Raw genomic sequence first — 25,657 nt, 5'->3', positions numbered from 1 at the left:
TGTGTGTGTGTGTGTGTGTGTGTGCGTGCGTGCGTGCGTGCGTGCGTGTGTGTGTGTGTGTGTTTGTTTTTGTGGTTTACGAGGACTTATGAGGACAGGGGCCATGTCCTCATAATTCCGGCAGTGTGGATGCCATTTACTATGTCCCAGAAGCACCCTCTCCAATTTTGGCGCGATGTCCTTACATACCACAAAACCCTGAAATTTTACTATACACAGTGTATCCCTGATTTCGGGAGTGCGCCCCTGGAGCCAGGTCCCGGTATAACACCTGCGTCATCAAAAATTTGCATAATACACACAAGTGTAAGTTTTGAGGCCTCTGATTGGACAGATCGGTTCCGGTAGGCGGGAAATCGTGAAAACAAGATGGCGCCGGTGGGCGGAGCTTCATTCAGCTTCAGCATAAGTCTGTATAATAAGCAACATAATGCAAAATACTAATTATTTAAGTATTTTTGCAAGTAATATATTAATTATATGATAAAATCCCGTTTATATTATGATAAGTGTGGTGTAGTCAGAGGTGTATGGGGCAAGTTAATTTCCTGTTTGGACCGGACATGAGAGGACTGCGGACCTGATGAAGGCAACTGTTATTTAAAGGTAAGTTATAACACTGTTTAATAATGTTATAATGCTTCTCTAATAGCCTGTGGGTCCGTTTGGCTTATTTTTGCATGTCCTGTTAGCTCTTCCCAGCTCGTTTTACACTTAGAAAGCAGCTAGCGCGTGATGCTAACGGTGCTAGCACACTTATAGTGATTCTGTTTACAGAGAATCAGCGATGCTCGTCATTTAAAACTTGTTTAATAAAGCTGGTACATTATATTTTATTTACAGAGTATTGTTAAAGGTAATATTAAAGCTTAAATGTTACCCAGGTTAATAGAGATGCACAATATTTAAAAAAAAAACTGATATGGCAATATTGATTTTTTTCCCTGCAATATATAATGCAATATGAAAAACAATTTCACCAGATGACTTAAATAGCTTTATTTGGAAATAACTAATCATTCTAGAATGATTGGTGTGATTTTGTAGGGGTGTGCGTCTGCATAGAAAATGATAAACTGCAAGCATAGATACAAAAATGGAACAAAAATATGAAATTAACAGTGCCTCATGTTTTCCAGGTAAGTCTAATAGCATTTAGGAACAGTAATAAGGGTATATAGAGTAATCAACTGTAAAATAACACTGCATAGTCTTTACTGTATACATCAGATATAATTATTCCTGGTTAAAGCTACAAAACTGATTTTTTTCTTTGTATTTGGATGTTTTATTGCAATTAATGACAGTCCGCAGCAGTTTATTAGGCTGTTTTCACTATAAGACAGGGGTGTCAAAGTCAAATGGACGGAGGGCCAAATAAAAAATTTAGCTACAAGCCGAGGGCCGGACTGTTCGAATGTTCATTGAAAAATTTTTAAATGACGCATATAGTCTAGTGAACCTAATTGAACCTACTGAAAACCTAACAAATATATTCCAATATGATCAGATAAATAAAGCAATATTTTCTTATGGCTCTGTCAGTAATCTTTAATTTTCAACAGACACAAAAGACAAATTTCCTTTATATAAAAATCCCCATAACATGAACATTAAATGAAAGAAACCGGTATTCAAGGCACCATCAGTAGCCTATATTTTCTATTTTAGCAAAAGTGGGCTAAATTTACTTCAAAGAAAAAAACAATAATAGCAATTTTCTATCATCCACTCAACTGAAATATTTTTAAAATATAATTGGATTGAAATACAATAAAATAAAGTGCAAAAATCTATTAATCAAAAACAACACTTTGTTTAAGGAGAAGTAACATGCAGTGAAAACAAATATTAAACTTTAACTTTTAAACTTGAACTGAGTAAAAACTCTAAATATGTGATTGCACAGTAATGTTCACTTGTTTGAGGTTGATACTTGGTGGTGTCCCATCTTTTCCACAAGTTCATCAATGTTCGGGGTAAGGCTCTGAGCTGAGGAAATCCTCAGAATTGAGTGGAGGTGTTCAGCAGTAAGTCGACTTCTGTGTGATGTTTTGTTCAGGTTCATCAAAGAAAACACTTGGGGTTACTTGACTGTAACCCTGTTCCCTGATAAAGCGGAACGAGATGCTGCATAAGCTTATGCAAATGGGGATGTCTTTGACATAACCAGCTGTGAAAATAGTGTGAAAACACGTCAATGAAATTGACCCGGGAGGTATTTATAGCCTCGGCTGGTGACGTCATAGGCGCACCTGCTGCACGAGGCTATAAATAGATGAGCTTCAGCTGGAGCAAACCAGATCTTCTTTGTTTGAAGACCAGTCCTGAAGCATCATCAGCACGGCCTAGCAATGCAGCATCTCGTTCCGCTTTATCAGGGAACAGGGTTACAGTCAAGTAACCCCAAGTGTTCCCTTTCAAAAGCTACACTCAATGCTGCATAAGCTTATGCAAATGGGAACGAGAATACCCACGCCGCCGTGCTTGATGGTGCCTGGACCCCTTACGGTTGTGTAGGTGTGCACAAGAACGCAAGAAGCCTCAGGCATTAGCCTGTGATGTCGACTCAAGGACATGAGAGCCCAGAGTGGCATGAGCATCCAAGCTATAAAGTCTTAAGAATGTGTGCGGAGAGGACCAACCTGCCGCATCACAAACACTTTGTAAGGGAGCACCCCTTGCTAACGCAGTAGAAGAGGCGACTCCCCTGGTGGAGTGAGCCCTTAATCCTATAGGTGAAGCTTGACCGCGCGCCTCATAGGCAAGAGCAGTAGCATCCCTGACCCAATGTGACATTGTTTGATGGTGGCAGAACCTCTGTTACGGCCCCCATGGCAAACAAACAGTTGCTCTGACTTACGCCACTGGCTAGTGCGGTGGACGTAGGCCTCAAGAGCATGGACTGGACACAGTCTATGAAGTTTCTCCTGATCCGGCGTTGTGAACGGCAGAGGGCAGAAGGTTTCAAGAGTGACAGGATGTACAGTCGACAAAGGAACCTTAGGTAGGTAGTCAGGGTGGGGATGCAAAATCACTTTCACCAAACCTGGGGCAAAGTCTAAGCAGGATGGCGATATTGACAGAGCCTGCATGTCCCCAATTCTTTTCAGAGAAGTTATAGCCATAAGAAAAACCATCTTTAGAGTCAGAAGTTCGTCAGACGCTGATTCTAGAGGTTCAAAGGGGGTCTCAACCAGACCCTCGAGGGCTAAAACTAAGTCCCATGAAGGGATCTTGGCTCTTAATGGAGGCCACAACTGCCTGGCACAACAAAGTGAGCAGGCAGAAGATGCCTCCCAAGCGGCACCCCATCCACCAGGGCATGGCAAGCCAAAAGAGCGGCCACATAAACCCTGAGAGTGGAGGGGAAAGCTAATGTTTCAAAGGGGGTCTCAACCAGACCCTCGAGGACTAAAGCTAAGTCCCATGAAGGGATCTTGGTTCTAACAGGTGGCCTCAACCGCCTACCCCACGAATGAAGCGAGCGAGTAGAGGATGTCTCCCGAGCGGCACCCCATCCACCAAGGCGTGGCAAGCCGAAAGAGCGGCCACATGAACCCTGAGAGTGGAGGGGCAGGTGCCTGATGACAACTTTTCTTGCAGAAAATCCAGAACTGAAGTTACCTGGCAGTTGACTGAATCTACATTGTGTCGTACACCACCTTTCAAAGACACCACATTTATTAGCATAAACTTTCCGAGTGGAGGAAGCTCTAGCACTTAGGATGGTCTCAATAACTGCAGGCGAAAGCCCCGTGTCCCTCAGTTGGTGCCCTTCAGGGGCCAAACATGAAGGTTCCACAGGTCGGTCCTGGAATGGAATATCGTGCCCTCTGCCTGAGACAGAAGGTCCCTCCTCGCCGGAATCGCCCAAGGCGAGCCGTTGAGGAGAGACACTATCTCCGAGAACCAAACCCTGTTCGACCAACGCAGCGCTATTGATAAGAAGCAAGACCCTTGTTGGCGAACCCCGGCTAGAACTCCCAGGAGCAGAGCGACTGGAAGGAGGGCATACAGACGCATTTTGGGCCATGTATGAACCATCACATCCAGACCCAGCGGGGCTGGGTGACAGAGAGAAGCAGGGACATTGCGCTGTCTGAGAAGAGGCGAAGAGGTCCACTCCCTGTGGTCAGCTCTGTAAAATCTGATCCAGATCTGCTTGACTACTTCTGGGTGGAGTTTCCACCCCCCCATCTGTAACTCTGTCTGGACAGTAAATCTGCTCCCACATTCAACCGCCCTTGAATGTACACTGCTCGAGTGACAGGAACTTGTTCTGAGCCCAGAGAAAAATCTGTCTCGCTATTCTGATAGCGTGAGCACAGACCCCCCTGGTGATTATATATGAGATATTTAGCTGTACTGTCCACCCGCACTAGGACATGACAGCCCCTCAATTGGGGGAGAAAGTATTTCAGGGCCAGAAATACAGCCGTCAACTCGAGGCAGTTGATGTGCCAACTGAGTTGATGACCCTCCCATTCCCGTTGGGCTGGACGACCACTTAAGGCCGCACCCCAGTCCGTCAGGGAAGCGTCCGTCGTTAGCAACTTGCGACGACAAGGTACGCCTAGAGTGGGACCCAAGGCAAAAACCGGGGTCTGAACCACATAGTTAGTGTACGAAGCCACATGGCGCGCCACTTTATTTGCCTGAGGATTGGCCCTAAGTCCTCTGGCTTTGAGCCACAACTGAAACGGTCTTATGTGCAACAACCCCAAAGGGAAACCCGTGGATGCTGATGCCATTAGACCTAACACTCTGGTGCTGATGATCAGTAAGATCTTGGTCTAGCCTGACTTTGCTCAGGGAATACTGAATGGTCTTGATTCAAGCCACCTTGGTGACCAAAAACCGAACAAACCCTAGATAAGTCGTTCTCTGGGCAGGAGAAAGAACACTTTTCTTGGTGTTGAGTCTCAACCCTAGAGAAACTAGATGAGCTAACACACTGTGTTGAAGCACCATCTCATGTGATTGTGCTAATTTTAGCAATCGCCTCTGTAATTCAAAATTTGAATGCCCCGGAATCCCAATGGAGCCGGTAATACATCCATACATTTCGTATACGTGCGGTTACAAGGCTAGCCGAATGGAAGACCCGAAATTGGTAAGCTTTTGCCCCCAAGAGCGAAACTCAGGAACTTCCTGTGTTGTGGCAGTCTTTATATGCGAATACATGCGTCCTTCGGATCAATCGTGCCGAATCCAATCACAATGTTGAATATGCGACACGACCGCCTTCACTGTAACATCTTAACCTTGAGTACTTTAACTGCTTCACGGTTTAAGACTCGAAGATCTAAGATTGGACACCCCCCCACCCTACTGGGGACCAGGAAGTAACTGCTGTCACTTGTGACAGTACGAACGCCAACTCCGCCTTCACGGAAGTGGAGACCACGCCGTTCAAACACGGAGGACGACAAATAAATTAGTTTACTAATTTTTACTGTGCTTAACACCCATGCAGAAACGCCTGGCAGAAGTTCACACGCTGCCTGAGACTCTGAGAGTGACAATTTTAACACTTCCTGTTGAGGGGATGTTAGACGTTCTATGTCCTGGATGATAGCAGGATTTAAACACTGAACGTCTAACATTTCACTGGAAACCACTGCCCCCCCGAATCACCAGAGGCGGCGGGGATGGAGTGGTTTTGAGGATAACGGGGTGGGGCAAGCAAATGTTTGACATGCCCTGTCCCGTGGAGGCAGACTGGGCACCTGACCACCGGACTTCTTATATTGATGACAGTCCCGAGGTCTGCCCTGAGAGGTTGTTGAGGATGACGAGCTGGTCCCCAGTCTTTACGAGGGAGAGCACGACTCGCCACACTCTGCTTATTACCCCCTTGAATCTTGAAGCACCTTGCACCTCTGTGTGATAAGGCAAATCACCATGCTCCGTTTCTAACTCCGTCAGAAATGCCTTGAACTGGCGGTGATTCAAACCTTTGGCTCTGATAAAGTTAACTGTGCGCGTGATGATGCTCATTACATGCTCCATTTTCAAGGCTTTACCGCACAACGCTTCCTGGTGTATGATACAATGATAAACTGTCAGCTCACCTGTCGCGTTTTCCTCTTGCATCTTTTCCCGTATCTTCGCCACCAGTCCGCTCCTGTGTCCACACATCGCAGGTGCTCCGTCGGTTGTCAAACCCACGAGTTTTTCCCAAGGCAGCTCCATCTCATTTACACATCTTGACACCTCTTCATACAAATCATGCCCCGTAGTTGTGCCATGCATAGGACGTAAAGCCAAAAACTCCTCTGTCACGCTTAGGCTGGAGTCCACTCCGCGGATGAAAATTGACAACTGGGCAATGTCAGAAATGTCGGTGCTCTCATCCACAGCCAAGGAATATGCAATGAAATCTTTTCCCTTTTTCACAAGCTGCTCTTTTAGATTGATAGACAACTGGTCTACTCTCTCGGCAATGGTGTTTCTGCTCAGACTCACATTTAAAAAGAGTTGCCTTTTTTCTGGGCAAACTTCGTCACAAACTTTAATCATGCAGTTTTTGATGAAATCCCCCTCCGTAAATGGCCGGGCTGATTTAGCGATCTCTTCTGCCAAAATAAAACTGGCCTTGACAGCAGCCTGGCCTTGTGATTTGGCTTTTTTGAACAGAGCCTGTCGAGATTTGAGGCCTCGTTTTAATTCCTCTGCCTTTTGTAGCCTTTGTTCCATGTCCATATTCTTGTTTTTGTCCGCGTGTTTCGTTTCATAATGTCGTCTCAGATTATACTCTTTCAGTACCGCCACACTTTCTCCACACAGAAGACACACAGGTTTTCCAGCTACCTCCGTGAACATATACTCCGACTCCCACCTTGTTTGAAACCCCCGGTTCTCAGTGTCCACCTTCCGTTTTGCCATTTTTGATGGGTATCTGAAAGTTAATTTTACTGTGATGCTGACGACTGCTGTGCCAATAAATATTGAAATGAAGCAGCCTACTGCTTGGTGCGTCACCGTTGCATTGTGGGAAATGTAGTATTGGTGCGTGTAAAAGATCTGCGGGCTGCCGGCTTGCTGCGGTCTGCGGGCCGGTTCTAATAATAAATCAAGATCATCCCAGGGGCCGTAAAAAACCTTCTCGCGGGCCGGATGTGGCCCGCGGGCCTTGACTCTGACATATGTGCTATAAGAGATCAACTATGATCCATATAGCCTGCTTGACTTCACATAGGGCTATACTCCAATGTCACTACCATGAATAGGTATGAATGATAAAGCAATGTATTGTGCAGCCCTACAAGTTAATGTTCATGGCTTTAATGCATCACATTACATGTGTGTTCATTACAGTATGTCAGGTTGTGTGTGGCTTTACACCAGTTTTATGAGGACACCGTATTATGAGGACATCATAAGAACATGTTCTTGATGTTTGTCTTGACTGAAGGATCTCAGTGTGTTGTGTTAGTTTGAGAATCCTGGTCTATGAGGACATTAGTTTTACCGGGACACTGTGGTGCACATATGGAATACTAGGATCGATACTGATAACCCATAATTCACAGCTCATTTCGGCTAATACCAATACCGAAAAATATTTATTATAATTATTATAATATATATAATAATTGAAGAAGAAAAAAATAGGACCCTCGGTTGAAATTGGCTTTCAATATGTAATACTAAAATGAGTATTTATTTGTCTTTATTTTGTTTTGATTTTTATTTGCTCTTCTTTTTTTTCCAGATGATAACTGAGAAGAATCAGATTAAACCAAACAAGATACAGCAACTCTAAAGGTATCCAAGAAGGTAATGTAATAATTGAGTTATTCCTTAAAGAATAGAATAGATTTCAGCTCAGAAACAGATCGTTTGCCAGAGTTATCAGTCACTGAATTATGATTGTGTGTAAAAAGTGAGTCAGGATCACTTACTGTGCAACTAGCACAGACGCAGTGTCTCGTATCACTCTCATACACACAAATACTGGAGCTCAGGTGCCGTCCAAATGTGTCTAGTGACCAGTGTCCCGGTAAAACTAGTGTCCTCATAGACCAGACTTCTGTCAAACTAACACAACACACTGAGTCAAAGTCAAACATCAAGAACATGTTCTTATGATGTCCTCATAAAACGGTGTCCTCATAAAACTGTTGTAAGACACACACACACACAACATGACATACTATAATGAACACGCATCTAATGTGATGCATAAAATACATTAAAATTACCTTGAAATATTGATTTGAAATTGAACTATTTTGTAATCTTGTATATTATCTCAAATCAATATTTTATGTGCAAATATTTATTGATGGGTAGTTATGTATGATTATCTGATTATCCTGTCCATGTTTATTTTGTATTAATTACTGGCTGACTGTACATTATCCCTTTGCTATATTCCATATATTATGTTTTTAGGTGAAGTGTTTCTGTATGTAACGCTTTATTTCATATGTTCAGATAAGCCGTCAGACCCAGCTGTCATCAGGCAGTGGTGATTGTGCTGCTCTTACTGTGGGTCTACATGAGGTAAGTGAGAGTTGTGCTGTAAGAGAATGAGCAAACCAAGCAAACACACGTGTGAGATCTAGGCTGTTCACATATTTACATCAGTGTTTCATGTCTAATTTGATGTTTTGTAGACTCTCTGTGAGGTTGATCCCTCCGCACTCTGTCCCAGTCAGAAGTCAGAGATACAGAGAGTACAGAAGGTATTGTTTTTTCTTTTTGGAAATTAAAATTAGGGATGCACCAATATAAACATTTGGGCAGAGTTCGATAACTGATCGTTCTTTATATTTGAAAGCTGATAACTGATATATTGGCCGATTAATCTAAATCCAAATTTTATATACTTTGAGAGCCTGATTACAAAAACAAAAGGCTCATCATTAAAGGTCCTGTTCTTCGTGATCCCATTTTTCAAACTTTAGTTAGTGTGTAATGTTGCTGTTAGAGCAGTGGTTCTCAACCTTTTTTGGGCCAGCGCCCCCTATCCATTATCCAGGTCCCTTAACGCCCCCCCCCACCCCCCCCCCCCCCACACCTCTCCACACACACACAAACACACACACACACACACACACACACACACACACACACACACACACACACACACACACACACACCAACCAAAAAAGAGCTATGTATGCTAATTATTATTCTGTTGTAATAATAATAATATGTATATTATTCACAATATTATTGTCCTTATTATTAATATTATTATTAAATCCGTAACTTTTTTTGTAGGGTGATATCAGGTAAATTGGGCCACTTTTTGGTAAATCGCTTGGGACAATAATACAATACCATATATGCCTTTTCCATGTGTTTTTATGATTATTAATCACTGTTTTTGATAATGTTGTGTTGAAATTATGTAAAAAATATATAATTATTCAAGCCCTACAGTTCTTAAAACATCAGCTGTGCCAACTTTTTTTTGCATAACGTTAGCCTCATAGCATAATTGCCCAGATCATATTTCAATGTGTTTGGACTTAGGCAATTATGCTATGAGGCTAACGATAAGCTGTTTCAGGTAAAATGGGCCACTATTTCAGGTAAAATGGGCCGCTGTTTCAGGTAAAATGGGCCGCTGTTTCAGGTAACCAATGGGCCAGTCAAACTGCAAAGGGAAATAGTGATTTATCATCAATTTTAATTTTATGTAGCCACATAAATTTAAACTGCATTAAACAAACTTCTGCCTTCTGCATTGAATGCTGCCAGACAAGTCGTTGTCTCCCCCTTCTCTCCTGCACACACCTCCATACATGGTTGGCCAACCTGTCCAATGACCTTTGTCGAACTGAACTGGGCTTCGTTTCCCAAAACCATCGTTTTCCTTCTCCCTCTCTCCTCTATTCAAGAGATTCAAGATTCAAGAGTTTTTATTTGTCACATACACAGTTATATACACAATATACAACTGGCAGTGAAATGTAAACAGGTCCGCTCCATGGACAGTGCAAATAACAGTTACAAGAAATTAAATAGAAATAGAATAAAATTAGAATAAAAAGTATTAACATAAGTAGAATTATAAATAAATCAAGTTAAGATAAAAATAGGAAATAAGATAAAAATAAAAATATAAAAAATATGTGGATATGATAAGTGAGATAAACTGTAGACTTAAAAATAAGTGGTTAACATAAAATATATAATATGTATATATAAAGAAGTATAATGTGCAAGGTTTATTACAGGTTGTTACGCAGTAACAATAGGGACGTAAAGTGCAGTGCAATTGCAGTATGTGGATGTTAATGTTAAAAGACTGGATGTTTATGTGTGTGCGGGGGTGAAGTGAGTCACGTGACTGAGTTCAGGAGTCTGATGGCCTGGGGGAAGAAACTCCTCCTGAGTCTTTCAGTCTTTGCCATCAGGCTACGGAAGCGCTTACCAGATGGCAGCAGGGTGAAGTGAGAGTTTGCAGGGTGATTAATGTCTCTGATGATTTTGGTAGCTCTACCTCTGCAGCGTTTGGTGTAGATGTCCTGCAGAGGCGGGAGAGCTGAGCCTGAGATGCGCTCGGATAAGCGCACCACTCTTTGCAGGGCTTTGCAGTCGTGACTGGTGCTGTTCCCGTACCACGCTGTGATGCACTGAGTCAGGACACTTTCTATCGCCCCTCGATAGAAAGTTTTCAGGATGGCTGGTGAAACCCTGAATTTCCTCAGCTGGCGCAGGTGGTACAGTCTTTGCCTGGCTTTTTTCACCTGTGTCTGGATGTGTGTAGTCCAGGTCAGATCCTCGGAGATGTTCACACCCAGGTATTTGAAGCTGCTCACTCTCTCTACCGGTGTCCCGCTGATCATGAGAGGGGAGTATGACCGATGCTGTCTCTTCCTGAAGTCCACAATCAGTTCTTTGGTCTTGTTAACATTCAGAGAGAGACAGTTGTCCTGGCACCATGATGTCAGTTGCTCCACTTCGTCCAAGTATGCCGTCTCATTGTTGTTGGAGATGAGACCCAGGACAACAGTATCATCAGCAAACTTGATGATAGAGGTGGAGCTGTGTGTGGACAAACAGTCATGGGTGTAGAGAGAGTAGAGCAGGGGACTCAGCACACAGCCCTGTGGAGCTCCCACACTCAGGGTGATGGAGGTGGAGGTGAACTGGCCTACTCTCACCGCCTGGGGTCTGCCAGTGAGGAAATCTTCAATCCAGAGGCAGAGAGAAGAATTCAGGCCTAGATCCAGGAGTTTGTGTGTTAGCTTAATGGGAACTATGGTGTTAAAGGCTGAGCTATAGTCAATAAATAGCAGCCTGACATAGTTCCCACTTTTGCTGTCGATGTGAGTGAGGCAGGAGTGAAGGACGTGAGAAATGGCATCTTCAGTCGATCTATTGGGACGATAGGCAAACTGAAGAGGGTCCAAAGTGTCAGGAATGGAGGAGCAAATGTTGTTTTTAATGAGTCTCTCAAAGACCTTCATGACTAAAGATGTGAGAGCCACTGGACGATAGTCATTTAGGCAAGAGGGTTTACTGATCTTAGGTACAGGGATGATGGAGGATCGTTTGAAGGAGGTGGGGACAACAGATGTAGCAAGGGACTCGTTGAATATGGATGTAAAGAGCCCTGCGAGCTGATCAGCACAGGACCGCAGAACACGACCTGAAATACCATCCGGCCCAGCAGCTTTCCTGACATCCACACGTTTGAGTGCCCTCCGAACCTCGTCCTCCGAGACAGAGATCACGTGACCGTTGCTGCTCTGAGGGACTCTCTCTGACGCGTCATTCTTGCTTTCTTCTCGTTTGTCATACTCACTGTAAATGAAATATCTACCACCATTATTACTGGTGGGGGGACATGGTGTGTGTGTGTGTGTCGGTGTGTGCTTGTTTATGTGATTTATGAGGACACAAATTTGTATAATGACATTTACCAATTACACTGGTATTACAACATCAAAGTGGTTTATGAGGACATTCTAAATGTCCCTGTAAATCAAATCGCTTTAAAAACATACTAAACAATGTTTTATTAAAAATGTAAAAATGCAGAATGTTTCCTGTGATGGTTGGGTTTATGGGTGGGGGGATAGAAAATACAGTTTGTACGGTATAAAAATCATTACGCCTATGGAGAGTCCCCATAATGTTGTTGCACCATCATATGTGTGTGTACAAAGCGGTAATGTTTGCACTTAGGTTTTATTACGCGGGTTCTCACACACACTGAAGCACTCGCTGTGTTTTCAGCCTCTGTAGCCTGACATGAACTTCATCTTCAAGCCTCTGAGAGGAACTTCTTGAACATTTTTCCCGTTTTCCCGTTCATTTGAGAAAACGGCCACCCGTCAAAATAAAAGTTCGGTTTAATTTGACAGAAATATATTACTGTTGTACAGTAAAATTTAGACAAGTCTCAATGCAATAATAGGCCTACTACTAATAAAATATTATCAAAACTTATATTTTTAAGGAATTATCACGTTCTCTTCCATGTTTTAATTTTATCAATAAAGCTCAGTGCAGCACGTTGACAAAAAAACGGTTTAATTTCATATGAATAAATTTAAATTAAATTAATATTTCATGTCTTCATTTGATTTGAAAACAGAATTTGAAAAATGAAACGGAATTGGATGGGGGAAAACAGGCTATTTCATAAGGCTCTAAAGATGTAATTTTTGCAAAATTGATAGGTTTCATTATTTAAATTAATTAGACATGCTTTTTTTATTACTAAAAAAATATTTAACCATTAAAATGGAGTCCAAAAAACGGAATCCAGAAAAATTAAGACGGAATTAGGGGGAAAAATTTGCGGAATTTGAAAAAATAAAAACAAAATTATATATATATATATATATATATATATATATATATATATATATATATATATATATATATATATATATATATATATATATATTTGTATTTATTTATTAATGGATTTCACAGGGTTCTAATCATTAACCTTAGGCCTACTTTCAATAAAAAAATTATATAATCATGATTTTTCATGAATAAAATAAATATTATAATTATAGGCCTAAATTCCTTGGTATCAGCTTTCATCAATGGTAGGCTATAGCCTAATTAATAGTCTACAAATTAAAACTAATTTGGTTTGTCATGATTAATTCGTGTTCATGATCAGTAAAATAAAAACAAAAGCTTCTAGCAAGAATAAACACACAGGAACCGTTAAATTATTGTAGTATTAATTATTTTTTAACTATCTGAATGCAGAAGATTAAAGCTAAATGAAAAAGCACCCATTTAAGCGAGCTTGTCATTGTATTGTTCTGTTTTTGTGTTTTTCATTAATAATAATATTGAACACACCTTTCAAGCAATTCGCTCCCAAATTGGCTCTAATTCTAAAGTGAAAGTATAATGTGCACAGCCGCACAGGGATTTATAACGGTGTGCGTTATGAATGCAGCCTTCGTTCTTCGTGAAATGTGGATACAAATGCGCATAGGAAACAAAAACCTTGCAAAAGTTATATACGACCCTCCAAATCCTGGCCAAATCACAGAGATGGCGATTCGCATAGGACTAATATTATCACAGGGTGTGTTCGGCGGAATATGGTAGGTCATTCGCGGGGTAATTTTATAAATTACAGACATGGCCGATTCGCACTGGATTAAGATCACAAACAACCTCTGCAATTATTACAAATGGCTAGAGGTCACCAGGCAATAAATCCCGTGCGAATAGGGCTTTTAAGAAAACATTTTGGCATTAGGCATTGCATTGATGCCTAAAAATGTAAAAGTTTTACCTTTATACAAATAAAATTCATCACCGGAGTGAATATGAACATGATTTATTGTGGTTCTTAAGTCAATACTTTTTTAATGGCTTGTCAACTTCCCATTCCTCCGCTGCGTGATTCCAGTCAGCGCTGGATTCTAGCCACCACCGGATTGAGCGCTTTAGTCATTGTAAAATAAACGATATAGTTTACGTCGCATTAAACAGGCAGATTTTATAATGTGGTAGGCATTATTTTGCAAGTAATTAGCATACATGTTTAATTTTGTCTTGCCTGGATCTTTGCATAGGATCTTTGGTATAAACTTGTGAACGCCCCCCAGGAACACCTGAACGCCCCCCTTTCAAGAATCTTGCTTCCAACGCCCCCCGTTGTGCTCTGAACGCCCCCTGGGGGGCGGTACCGCCCCCGTTGAGAAACACTATGATAGAGCATATATAATACCTGTGAAATTATAAAGCTCAAAGTTCAATGCCAAGCGAGATATTTTATTTAACAGAAGTTCCCTTTCAAAGCCTACAGCGAACGGCTGGTTAGGACTACATCCTGGTATTTGGTTATGGTGAGAGGCGCGACCTTTCCGGTAACGTTCGCTCTGCATGCGCTAAGCTGCTGTCGAATCACAACACGGGAACCGCTGGCACAATCAGAACTCGTTACGTGTTTCTGAAGGAGGGACTTCATAGAACAGCGAAATCTTTCTAGCCGTTTTGAGGACAGTGAAAACAGCGGTACACAGATAAGTAAATTGTGTGAAAAATACTGTGTTTTTTTTACACGCGAAACATGAACACATGTTATATTGAACACTGTAAACACAATCAAAGCTTCAAATAAACACGAAAAACGGGACCTTTAAAAGCCATGACTCAAACACTTCAACATAAATCAAACCTATACAGTACAGTAGCCATTCATTCTATTGGCTATCATATGATTGTAAAAATTAAATTAATTAACTTTCTTTATAAAAAAAAAAAATGACAACACTTTACAATAAGTTTTCATGTTGTTAGTGTTAGCTAACATGAACTAACAATGAATGAACAATACTTCTACAGGATTATTAATCTTAGTTAACGTTAATCTCAACATGTTTATGATCCAGTGTTGTATCTGTTCATTTAGTGCACACTGTGAACTAACATCAACTCACATATTTTATTAACTCACATTAACAAAAGTTTTGCTCTGTTAGTTCATGTTAGTTAATGCAATAACAAATGTATTGTAAAGTTTTACCCAAAACATCTATTGCCTTACAAATAATAATAAATAAAATTAAATTAAAATGCAAACAAGTCATGGGCAACATTACTTAGGCTACATAAAGAATCAAATGCCTGTGCCATGGATAAATCAAATCAAATGGACAATAAGGGATTATTATAATTTATAATTATTTTACTCATATTGTTGATGAAAATGATACAAGAACAATAAAAGTACTAGTTCTGATAAATAATGCATCAATACTTTTGAAAACATATTAACATTTTTAAAATTACAGTAATATTATGCGTGTTTAATAGGATGGTTTCAAATAACGTGTGTTTGAGGTGCGCGCGCTAAAGCTGAAGAGCTGAATGAACACCCATAAACCCAAGCGCTTTTGTTTAGCTCAATGGAACACAACCTATATATGATCAATTCGATATTTATAAAAAATAAACACAATATTACAACTCCTACTTGCACAAAATCATGCATAGATGAACTTGAACTAAGTTACGTATTGAAACTCCTGTTGTGGACGCACGGCAACTAAACCCAAAGAATTCACAGCGTTTTATTCAGATAGTTTTCTCATTATAATGTAATTTATATATGACAGTCCCAATTATTGTTATTAATGTTCTGCGTTGAAGCCAATGAGCATCAGCGGTACAATGAAGAGCTTTGCTTGAGTTATTTAACTGATCCTAATCCATCCTATATGAGAGAAATCAAAGGTTTATACTACATAACTTTACTATCACGACTTATATCTGCACACATTGATGCAAATGCACAAGTGCACTTGACTGTGTTTGTCAAAATGTGGAACTCCTGTTGTTCAGCGCGTTCTTCCCACAACAGCGCTGGAACACAGCAACTAAACCCAAAGAATTCACAGCGTCTTATTGCAATAGTCTTCTCATTATAATGTTATGTATATATGACAGTCAGTTATTATTGTCCTGCATTGCTGTTTGAGCTCGCGTGTGGAAGAGATGATCACCGGTTGGCCTACAGTGAAGCACTTTACTGCAGCGTTCAGTAACTCATCCTGTCTGAGATAAATCAGATATACACAACATTTTAAAAATATTACAGCTTACAATTCCACAAAATGCTGCAAATGCACAAACAAACTCTCCCTGTAACACCGCGCTGATTGTGATGCACCTTGACTGTGTCTTCCTTTTCAAAGTGATTCAAACATTTCACAACCATCATGGTGAACAGTACACATCTGAAGCTGCAGGAAATAATCCATTATTTATTAGTCTTAATATATATCGGCCTCATTGTTATTATCAGATGGAGTCCAGTGTCTGTGCTGCTTCATTTGGATCATCTCTGAATCTTTGTCTGTAGTTGAATGTTTATCTCTTCTTTCTTTACCTTGCTTTCAGGTGAGCCCTGAGAAGGACCAGTTCTCATTGGATGATCAAGGCTGTGCTGAGATGGTAATAAAAAGAGCATTGCATCATTTTAGAAAATGCTAGTCTAGTAAGAACCTTTTCATGTGTTTTTACTGATATGATTTGTCAAAACAATTCCATTTACACTTGGCCACATAAATGGGCCTTTGCATTTTATTTCCACGCTATACGCTGGTTTAACGGTGTTCACGTCATCGTAAAACTACCGCTATGAGAAGCATTTTATTTATCATCAGCTAATTTCAAGATCAATAGGAGAGAGAGTAGCATCAGCACTGGTTAAATAATTTATTCTCACTACTTTTAATGAAGATGAGCGCTGTCATATCTGACTAGAACATGTCATATAGCCTAAAACACGCTCTCACTTGTTTATAATTTGGCAGTTTTGTGAGGAGTAAAGTTGTGGTAAACCATATGCGGTTTCAACAACCATCTGCATTTACACTTGTCCAGTTTCATCTGGAATGCGTCTCAGACCACCTCCTGAAGTGCTTTGAGTCACCGGATTTAATTCCGTCTCCAAATGTGTTTGTGTAATAACATAATTTGTCTTTGTATCTTGCGGCATGCACTTTGGTAAAGCGTCTCTAAAATGAAATTAAAATCAAAAGCACGATATAGCTTCGTGCCCTTATCAAATCACACAAGACGATAATGAAGTAAGTCTACAGTTTGTTGTGCTGCGTGTTTCAAACTGAACCGCACACTTTCCTCACTCCATCAGCTCATGATCTGGCATTGTCCACGCCTCGTTTCACAGCCAATGAATGCAGTGAACTCCATCTCTACATGTGCCTTGAGTTTAACATGCAGCGAGCACCACTTACACTCTATTAGCACATTTGCATTATATCCAAACTTTCTGTGGACAGCTGATTTAAAGTATTTCACCCCATTTGTAATAAGATGCGTTTATAAACCTGTTTCCACTGAAACTGCAGGCTTCTGCCAGTATAACAGCTTAAGCGAAGAAATTAAGAAGGAAGTATTGTAAAATAAAATAATCATTATAAAATATAAATTTTTCACTGACAGTAGTAGTATATTAGTATCTTAGCAACAATTCTAATAATAGTGATCTAAAAGTATTATAGTTATTATGGTAACACTTTACAATAAGGTTGTATTAGTTAACATTAGTTAATGCATTAGTTAACATGAACTAATCATGAACAATGCCTGTAGCTTTACTGTTTTTGTAAGGTTATCTTACTGTACATATTTACATTAGTTTACACAGCAGTTCACACACACTACGGATGAATATTTCTAACTCACCATCTTACTCTAAAGGTAAAAATGCTGTTGTATACCTTATCAACATTATTAAAACAAAGCATGTATATTATTGGATTTTGAGAACCTTATTATCACGTGTACCCTATTTCAACATTAACTGATGTGTTAACATTTGTAGGTTCATTAAATAATAATAAATGCTTTGTTAATGACAAGTCATGTTGATAAAGAGTCTACAAATGTTAATAACACATCAGGTAATGTTGAAATAGTGTACACTTTACAACAAGGGTAACAAAATCCATCAATACATGCTTTGTTGAATGTTAGTAATGATAGTAAAGTGCGTATAAACATGAACAACCTGTCTGTTGATGTTTAGATGGTTTCCACTTTAGAATTATGTTTGCCAACAGCCCAAAATCAATGGCTTAATATTAAATAATGTTGATAAGGTACACAACAGAATTTGTACCTTTAGAGTAAGATGATGCGTTAGAAATGTTCATTTTAAGCCAGTGGTTTTAAGACAGATATATACGGTGTGTGTGTGTGTGTATATTTAGATCTATAATATATAATGCTGCAGTGTGTCAGTAGGTAATATCAGTTTACATTTCTAAACATTCCTTTTGCCATTAATTGTAATAATCAGTTATCAATAATCAGATTTTTGCACTTTTATATAGTGAAACTTTTCTAGAAGAACATTAATGGAATCAGTGTTGCACCAACATTGTAATTCTGGCCTATACCAATAAGTTGATCATGTTCATGTTGGTCAAAAACTTAAAAAGGAGGTGTTTAATATAACATTTCTTCTCCAGAATAATAATTTGAATGTCATTTGAAATGTGATTTTTTTTTTTTAGATATCAGGTGTATATTCAGTTTTAAGATCTAGATACAGGTTTGCGTTATATCTGAGTTTCTGATCAGTGTATAACTGATTTCTTCCAGGTGTTCAGAAGATGCCCATTGAGAAAACCACTGAAGTTTCTCAAGGTACCTGAGGTTTAAATCAGAATACCTCCATCAGTGTAAGTACAGGAGCTCTCATATAGTCAGAGCTTACTAAAGCATGTGTTCTTCTGTACAGACAATGACAGCGAGGCAGAAACTGAAAGGACAAAACGTGTGCTGGTCAAATGCTGAAGTTACAGCTGTAATTGAACATTTTAAGGCTCATATAGCCAAAGGAGAACTGGCCACACTGACTGAAAGACCGCACTGTAAGACCGCTGAGGATCCTGTTTTGGGAAAGCACAGAGGACAAACGATATTTTGTAAGAAATCGAGGAATTACCTTGAAAAGCAAAGCCTAAAATAAGTGATGTTACATCATGTGTCTCATTTGATGCTGGATTATTATTTTGGTTGTTGGTTTTGTTAGTTCATTCTATAGCTAAACTTATGTAGGGCAGCAGAACATACTAAGAGCTCACTCTATACATCTAGAAGTTGAACTGTTCTTGAAAGAAATAGTATTATTATACGTTTCAAAACTATTATTGATCTGACTGCATTGGCACTATATGAGAACTGAAGTGAGCTGGACGATGACATGAGTGTTTTCTCCAGAGCTGCTATAGATCATGGCCGTCGGAACCATTGTATGTGTGCGGGACAAGACCCACCCACTTTTTACGATCAATGATATAGGACCCACTCACTTTTACCGTCTGTAATTCAGCACATGTCTGTGCACCAACCCCTAACCATTATTAAACACGTTAGATGATTAATTTAAACTTTTCTAATATTTTCTTCATTTCTATTGGAAATAAATGCCTTTACGATCTGATATGTGATGGAAAAAGGGAGTAGAGTGAGTTCGGCAAAAGGTGGATTCGAACCGCGGGTCGATTTGCGTCAACTTGATGCCATGCGTCTCACCCGGCACTATTGCTGCTCTCACTGATACGGTGATTTCCGTTTTTTTGTCTGGCCCAACCAGACGTTTAGCAAACAAGGCGGTATATTTCTACTTAATGTAAATGCCGTCTACTCCAGTAAAAATATTCTGAGAGGACCCACCCACATTTTTTTTTGCTTCCGGCACCCATGCTATAGATCAGGGGTTTTCAAATTGGGTGAATGTGAGCCTCCCCTTAGAGTAGGTAAGGACAGCCGAGCCCCCCCTTCCCCAAAATCCTGTCCGCCTGCTCTAACCCACACACGCCTCGGCAGTAAATGCCATCTTCTGTGTGTTCCTGGCAATGATGAGTTTCAATAACAACTAATAAAATGTAAATAATTTTTCATATTGTATTTTATTTCCTTTTTTTTTTTTTAAGAAGTGCATTCATAAATCTTTGCAACAGCAAATAACTTCCAACTTTATGCAGGCCTATTTGAGGCTACTTTTAAAAATCACAGAACATCAGTAGGCCTAACCATAAGTCAACAAAACATGCTGAATGTTACAAGTGTGAAACTTGTGTCTGGGTCTTAAAGGGATAGTTCACTTTAAAGGGGCTATATGCAACTTTTTCCCCAAAATAAACGTAACAATAGCCTTTTTATTTTACCATTTATGACTCAAACTTCTCCTGATGAGCATACTGACACCGTGTCCGCTCACAGTGGGTGCACCTATAAGCCTGTATCCTATTTTTCCTATTTTCTGGCGGGTCGTTTTTTCCCACGCTGTCTGCGGATGTGACGTCACCACCGCTGCGAGAGCGAGCAGAAAATAAGAGCAGTTCTGTTTTTTGGCCACAGGTGTCAGTTGCGAGTTTAAATTTCAGAAAAACGCATATAGCCCCTTTAAAATGAAAATTCTGTCATCATATAGGCCTACTCACCCTCAATTTGTTTCAAGCCTGTATGAATTTCTTTCTTCTGCTAAACACAAAGCAAGATATTTTGAAGAATGTCAGTAACCAAACAGTTAACTGGTCCTATTGACTTCCATAGTAAGAAAAAATATATATACTATGGAGGTCAATGGGACCAGTTAACTGTTTGGTTACTGACATTCTTCAAAATATCTTGCTTTGTGTTTAGCAGAAGAAAGAAATTCATACAGGCTTGAAACAAATTGAGGGTGAGTATATGATGACAGAATTTTCATTTTAAAGTGAACTATCTCTTTAAGCGCACATTTTAATGCACATCGTCTCGAACAAAATCAGCACAATGGACAGCTCTCTGATCTATGAACGACAATGCTTTTTGTTCACGGAGCGCATAACACATAACAGTCAACTGCATTGAAGGCATGTTATCAGATCAAAAAGATTTGCATTACAATTTTTTTTCAGCCACATACAAGATTTGTATGTGGCTAAAATTATTTAATATCATATTCAGATTTAAACAATAAACAAAATGCACCATTCATGTAATTTGCACGTGTCATTCACGTCATTTGAATTTTAATTTTGAACTTTGAATAACCGCCCATATCAGTGGGAACAATGAGGACGCGCTTTTGACGCGCAGAGGTGTTCGATGCGGGGCTGCACTGCAGAGAGAAATAAACGCAAGTTGTCCTTCACCTGCAGCCTTGATCTGTATTTATTTTTAATCATGGTCAGTGCGGAAAACCCACACTCACACAAGTGGAGGTGAAGGGGATTAGGACTTGCATAGCCTTAGTGGAGATCTGAGGGAACTCGCTCTCCACAGACAACCAGAAACGCGTGATCGGCATTTCTGCCAGTCTCTGCTTCAAGTCCACATTCGAGCTGAGATCGACCAGTTTTTGTTAAAGCTTAATAAAAATTTAAAATAAAAAAGTTTGATTTCGTGCATTGATTTGTATTAGTAGGCCTACACTAGTCTTTTCTGTCTGTGTCAGCTGCAAAAATTAAGTTGAAGATCGCCATCTCCGTATTGAACATGCCTACAGAGAGAAATGCACATCATGGCCATTCGGATTACATTGAGTAACGTTAGCTAGCCTATTTCTTTTCGTTTTGAATAGTTTCGTTTAAAGAAATGTAAAGCTTTCTTAAATATTTTTCATGTCTATGAGGCATAAACTGAGTTTCGATTAATTTATAATAAAAAATTAGAGATATGAGATATGAATTTATGATGCGCTCCAGTTCACGCGTGCAATGCAATTGATCGCGGCTATATTTGCTTCTTATTTATTAAATCCAGGCAATTTGTTGAATAAACATTTATTAAAATTAAGATACAATTTATACAAAACGAAATTCACTTTAAACTAAAGAGTCTTTCTACAAAACGAAACTTAATGAAGTGGTCAATCATGTCTGACCCACTCCATGTCCCCGATGCATCCTATCTTACTCATGGTGTTCACTTTTCATAATCAACATATAGATGGAAAAAAATAACATAATATTTTAACATATGAAACTAAATGCGTTTATTTAATGGCTACAACACATAGGCTATTAGGCACATTCAAGTTAATTCTCCAATTAATTTTAAAATGATTGAAAAAAATAAACATAGCCTACCCCTTAAAAAAATAATTGTATTGCAGTTTTTTCTAAGTACAAGAAACACTCTTTCTGCGTAAAGTGTTTGTGTTGAAAACAGGTGCCATTCATAAAATCCTTCAGTTTTCGAGTAGGCCTGTGCCTTGAGCACATGTGCACACGTTGAGCCAGAAGGAGCCATTGCTTAATCTGTCAGCATTACTACTTGTCACTAATCAGTCAACTCGTTTGTACCACGACGCGAGTATCCCGCGTAGCTTTTACCCAGTATACCGCGACGCGAGTATATGGTTTATTTTTATTTTTTCTTCACGTCGCGCCTCCCCTGTGGCTCTTGGGCGCCCCCCAGGGGAGGCGCGCCTCACCTATTGAAAACCGCTGCTATAGATGATATTAACTAAAGGAATAACTGATGATTTGTACAACATAACTCAATCAACACTGAACGACGACACTATACTCTTCTAGAGCTGCTCTACAGCCCAAACTAACTTCATAATCAAATATCATTTTAATAAATGTAATAATAATACATCATTTTCCTGTTATCACTGTTTTCCTCTAAGCTGCTTTGAAACTCTGACTCGACAATTGTGCAGAATTGTCTTTTTGGGTAAAGCGTCCCTTATAAGTCGTTTCTCTATATGCTGCAGCATTTATTGCATGTCGAGTGGGTTAATTTAATATATATCAAAGCTGTTTAATGACTGATTTCAGATGTGCCTGTTTCCAAATGGGCTGTTTTGTCTATCTTTCCGAAGCTTTGTAATGATGCTGTATGCTTTCTGAAACATGTTTTTATGTTTGAGGGTGTCACTTTCCTCTTAAAATGGTATCACATGGTAAAACTGGAAAAACTCAATGTTTATGTTAATATTTTAAGTTATAATTAAAGCACTTCTAAAACACTTTGGTCCCTGTAATGTTGTAAGTTTTTTTGTGTAATGTATTGGAGATCCGGTCCTCTTAAATCACCATTGTCTTGGTAATGCACCATATCTTCAGGTGTGTGTGTGTGTGTGTGTGTGTGTGTGTTGTGGGCATGAACCATCAAACACACACGTCCTTATAATGTTGGATTGTGCAGTTGTGTATTGTGTTTAAAGATCCATCCATCCATCCATCCATCTTCTTCCGCTTTATCCAGGGCCGGGTCGCGGGGGCAGCAGTCTAAGCAGAGATGCCCAGACTTCCCTCTCCCTAGACACTTCCTCCAGCTCTTCCGGGGGGACACCGAGGCGTTCCCAGGCCAGCCGGAAGACATAGTCCCTCCAGCGTGTCCTAGGTCTTCCCCGGGGCCTCCTCCCGGTTGGACATGCCCGAAACACCTTCCCGGGAAGGCGCTCAGGAGGCATCCGGAACAGATGCCCGAGCCACCTCAGCTGTCCCCTCTCGATGTGGAGGAGCAGCGGCTCTACTCCGAGTTCCTCCCGAGTGACTGAGCTTCTCACCCTATCTCTAAGGGAGCGCCCAGCCACCCTGCGGAGAAAACTCATTTCGGCCGCCTGTATCCGGGATCTTGTCCTTTCGGTCATGACCCAAAGCTCATGACCATAGGTGAGAGTAGGAACGTAGATTGACCGGTAAATCGAGAGCTTCGCCTTACGGCTTAGCTCTTTCTTCACCACAACAGACCGGTACATCGACCGCATTACTGCAGAAGCTGCACCGATCCGTTTGTCAATCTCCCGTTCCATCCTCCCCTCACTCGTGAACAAGACCCCTAGATACTTGAACTCCTCCACTTGAGGCAGGAACTCTCCACCAACCTGAAGAGGGCAAACCACCCTTTTCCGACTGAGGACCATGGCCTCGGATTTGGAGGTGCTGATCCTCATCCCAGCCGCTTCACACTCGGCTGCAAACCGTCCCAGTGCATGCTGAAGGTCCTGGTTAGAAGGGGCCAACACGACAACGTCATCCGCAAAGAGCAGAGACGAAACCGCGTGGTCCCCAAACCTGACACCCTCCGGCCCCTGGCTGCGCCTAGAAATTCTGTCCATAAAAATTATGAACAGGGCAGCCCTGCCGGAGTCCAACATGCACAGGGAACAAGTCTGACTTACTGCCGGCAATGCGGACCAAACTCCTGCTTTGGTCGTACAGGGACCGGACAGCCCTTAGCAAAGGACCCCGGACCCCATACTCCCCGAGCACCCTCCACAGGATGCCGCGAGGGACACAGTCGAATGCCTTCTCCAAATCCACAAAACACATGTGGACTGGTTGGGCAAACTCCCATGAACCCTCCAGCACCCTGTAGAGGGTATAGAGCTGGTCCAGTGTTCCACGACCAGGACGAAAACCAGACTGTTCCTCCTGAATCCGAGGTTCTACTATCGGCCGTATTCTCCTCTCCAGTACCCTGGCATAGACTTTCCCGGGGAGGCTGAGAAGTGTGATCCCCCTGTAGTTGGAACACACCCTCCGGTCCCCCTTCTTAAAAAGAGGGACCACCACCCCGGTCTGCCATCCCAGAGGCACTGTCCCCGACCACCACGCGATGTTGCAGAGGCGTGTCAGCCAAGACAGCCCCACAACATCCAGAGACTTGAGGTACTCAGGGCGGATCTCATCCACCCCCGGTGCCTTGCCACCGAGGAGTTTCTTGACCACCTCGGTGACTTCAGCCCGGGTGATGGACGAGTCCTCCTCTGAGCCCCCAGCCTCTGCTTCCTCAATGGAAGGCGTGATGGCGGGATTGAGGAGATCCTCAAAGTATTCCTTCCACCGTCCGACGATATCCCCAGTTGAGGTCAACAGCCGCCCATCGCCACTGTAAACAGCGTTGGTAGGGCACTGCTTCCCCCTCCTGAGGCGCCGGACGGTTTGCCAGAATCTCTTCGAGGCCAGCCGATAGTCCTTTTCCATGGCCTCACCGAACTCCTCCCAGGCCCGAGTTTTTGCCTCCACAACCACCCGGGCTGCAGTCCGCTTAGCCTGCCGGTACATGTCAGCTGCCTCAGGAGTCCCACAAGCCAACCAGGCCCGATAGGACTCCTTCTTCAGCTTGACGGCATCCCTTACTTCCGGTGTCCACCACCGAGTTCGGGGATTGCCGCCTCGACATGCACCGGAGACCTTACGGCCACAGCTCCGAGCGGCAGCTTTGACAATGGAGGTGGAGAACATGGTCCATTCGGACTCAATATCTCCAACCTCCCTCGGGATCCGGTCGAAGTTCTGCCGGAGGTGGGAGTTGAAGATCTCTCTGACAGGGGGCTCGGCCAAACGTTCCCAGCAGACCCTTACAGTACGCTTGGGTCTACCGGGTCTGTCCAGCTTCCTCCCCCGCCATCGGATCCAACTCACCACCAGGTGGTGATCAGTTGACAGCTCCGCCCCTCTCTTCACCCGAGTGTCCAAGACATACGGCCGCAGGTCAGATGAAACGACCACAAAGTCGATCATTGACCTACGACCTAGAGTGTCCTGGTGCCATGTGCACTGATGGACACTCTTATGCCTGAACATGGTGTTCATTATGGACAAACCGTGACTAGCACAGAAGTCCAATAACTGAACACCACTCGGGTTCAGATCAGGGGGGCCGTTCCTCCCAATCACGCCCCTCCAGGTGTCACTGTCATTGCCCACGTGGGCGTTGA

At 41.5% G+C, this 25,657-nt stretch overlaps 2 long non-coding RNA genes across 2 annotated transcripts; both read left to right on the top strand.

Moving 5' to 3' along the window:
- Positions 1-394: 394 nt before the first annotated feature.
- On the top strand, positions 395-8,504 carry LOC307131367. The gene is made up of 3 exons (XR_013817162.1): positions 395-606; positions 7,721-7,785; positions 8,446-8,504. It is a non-coding gene; the product is annotated as an uncharacterized lncRNA (long non-coding RNA).
- Positions 8,505-8,625: 121 nt separating this feature from the next.
- On the top strand, positions 8,626-18,679 carry LOC307131368. The gene is made up of 3 exons (XR_013817163.1): positions 8,626-8,696; positions 16,357-16,410; positions 18,589-18,679. It is a non-coding gene; the product is annotated as an uncharacterized lncRNA (long non-coding RNA).
- Positions 18,680-25,657: the final 6,978 nt, after the last annotated feature.

Source organism: Gobio gobio (assembly GCF_949357685.1).
Source record: "Gobio gobio genome assembly, chromosome: 9".
Lineage (NCBI taxonomy): Eukaryota > Metazoa > Chordata > Actinopteri > Cypriniformes > Gobionidae > Gobio > Gobio gobio.
Note: the sequence above shows the minus strand (reverse complement) of the source record. Positions and strands in the feature narration are given on the sequence as shown.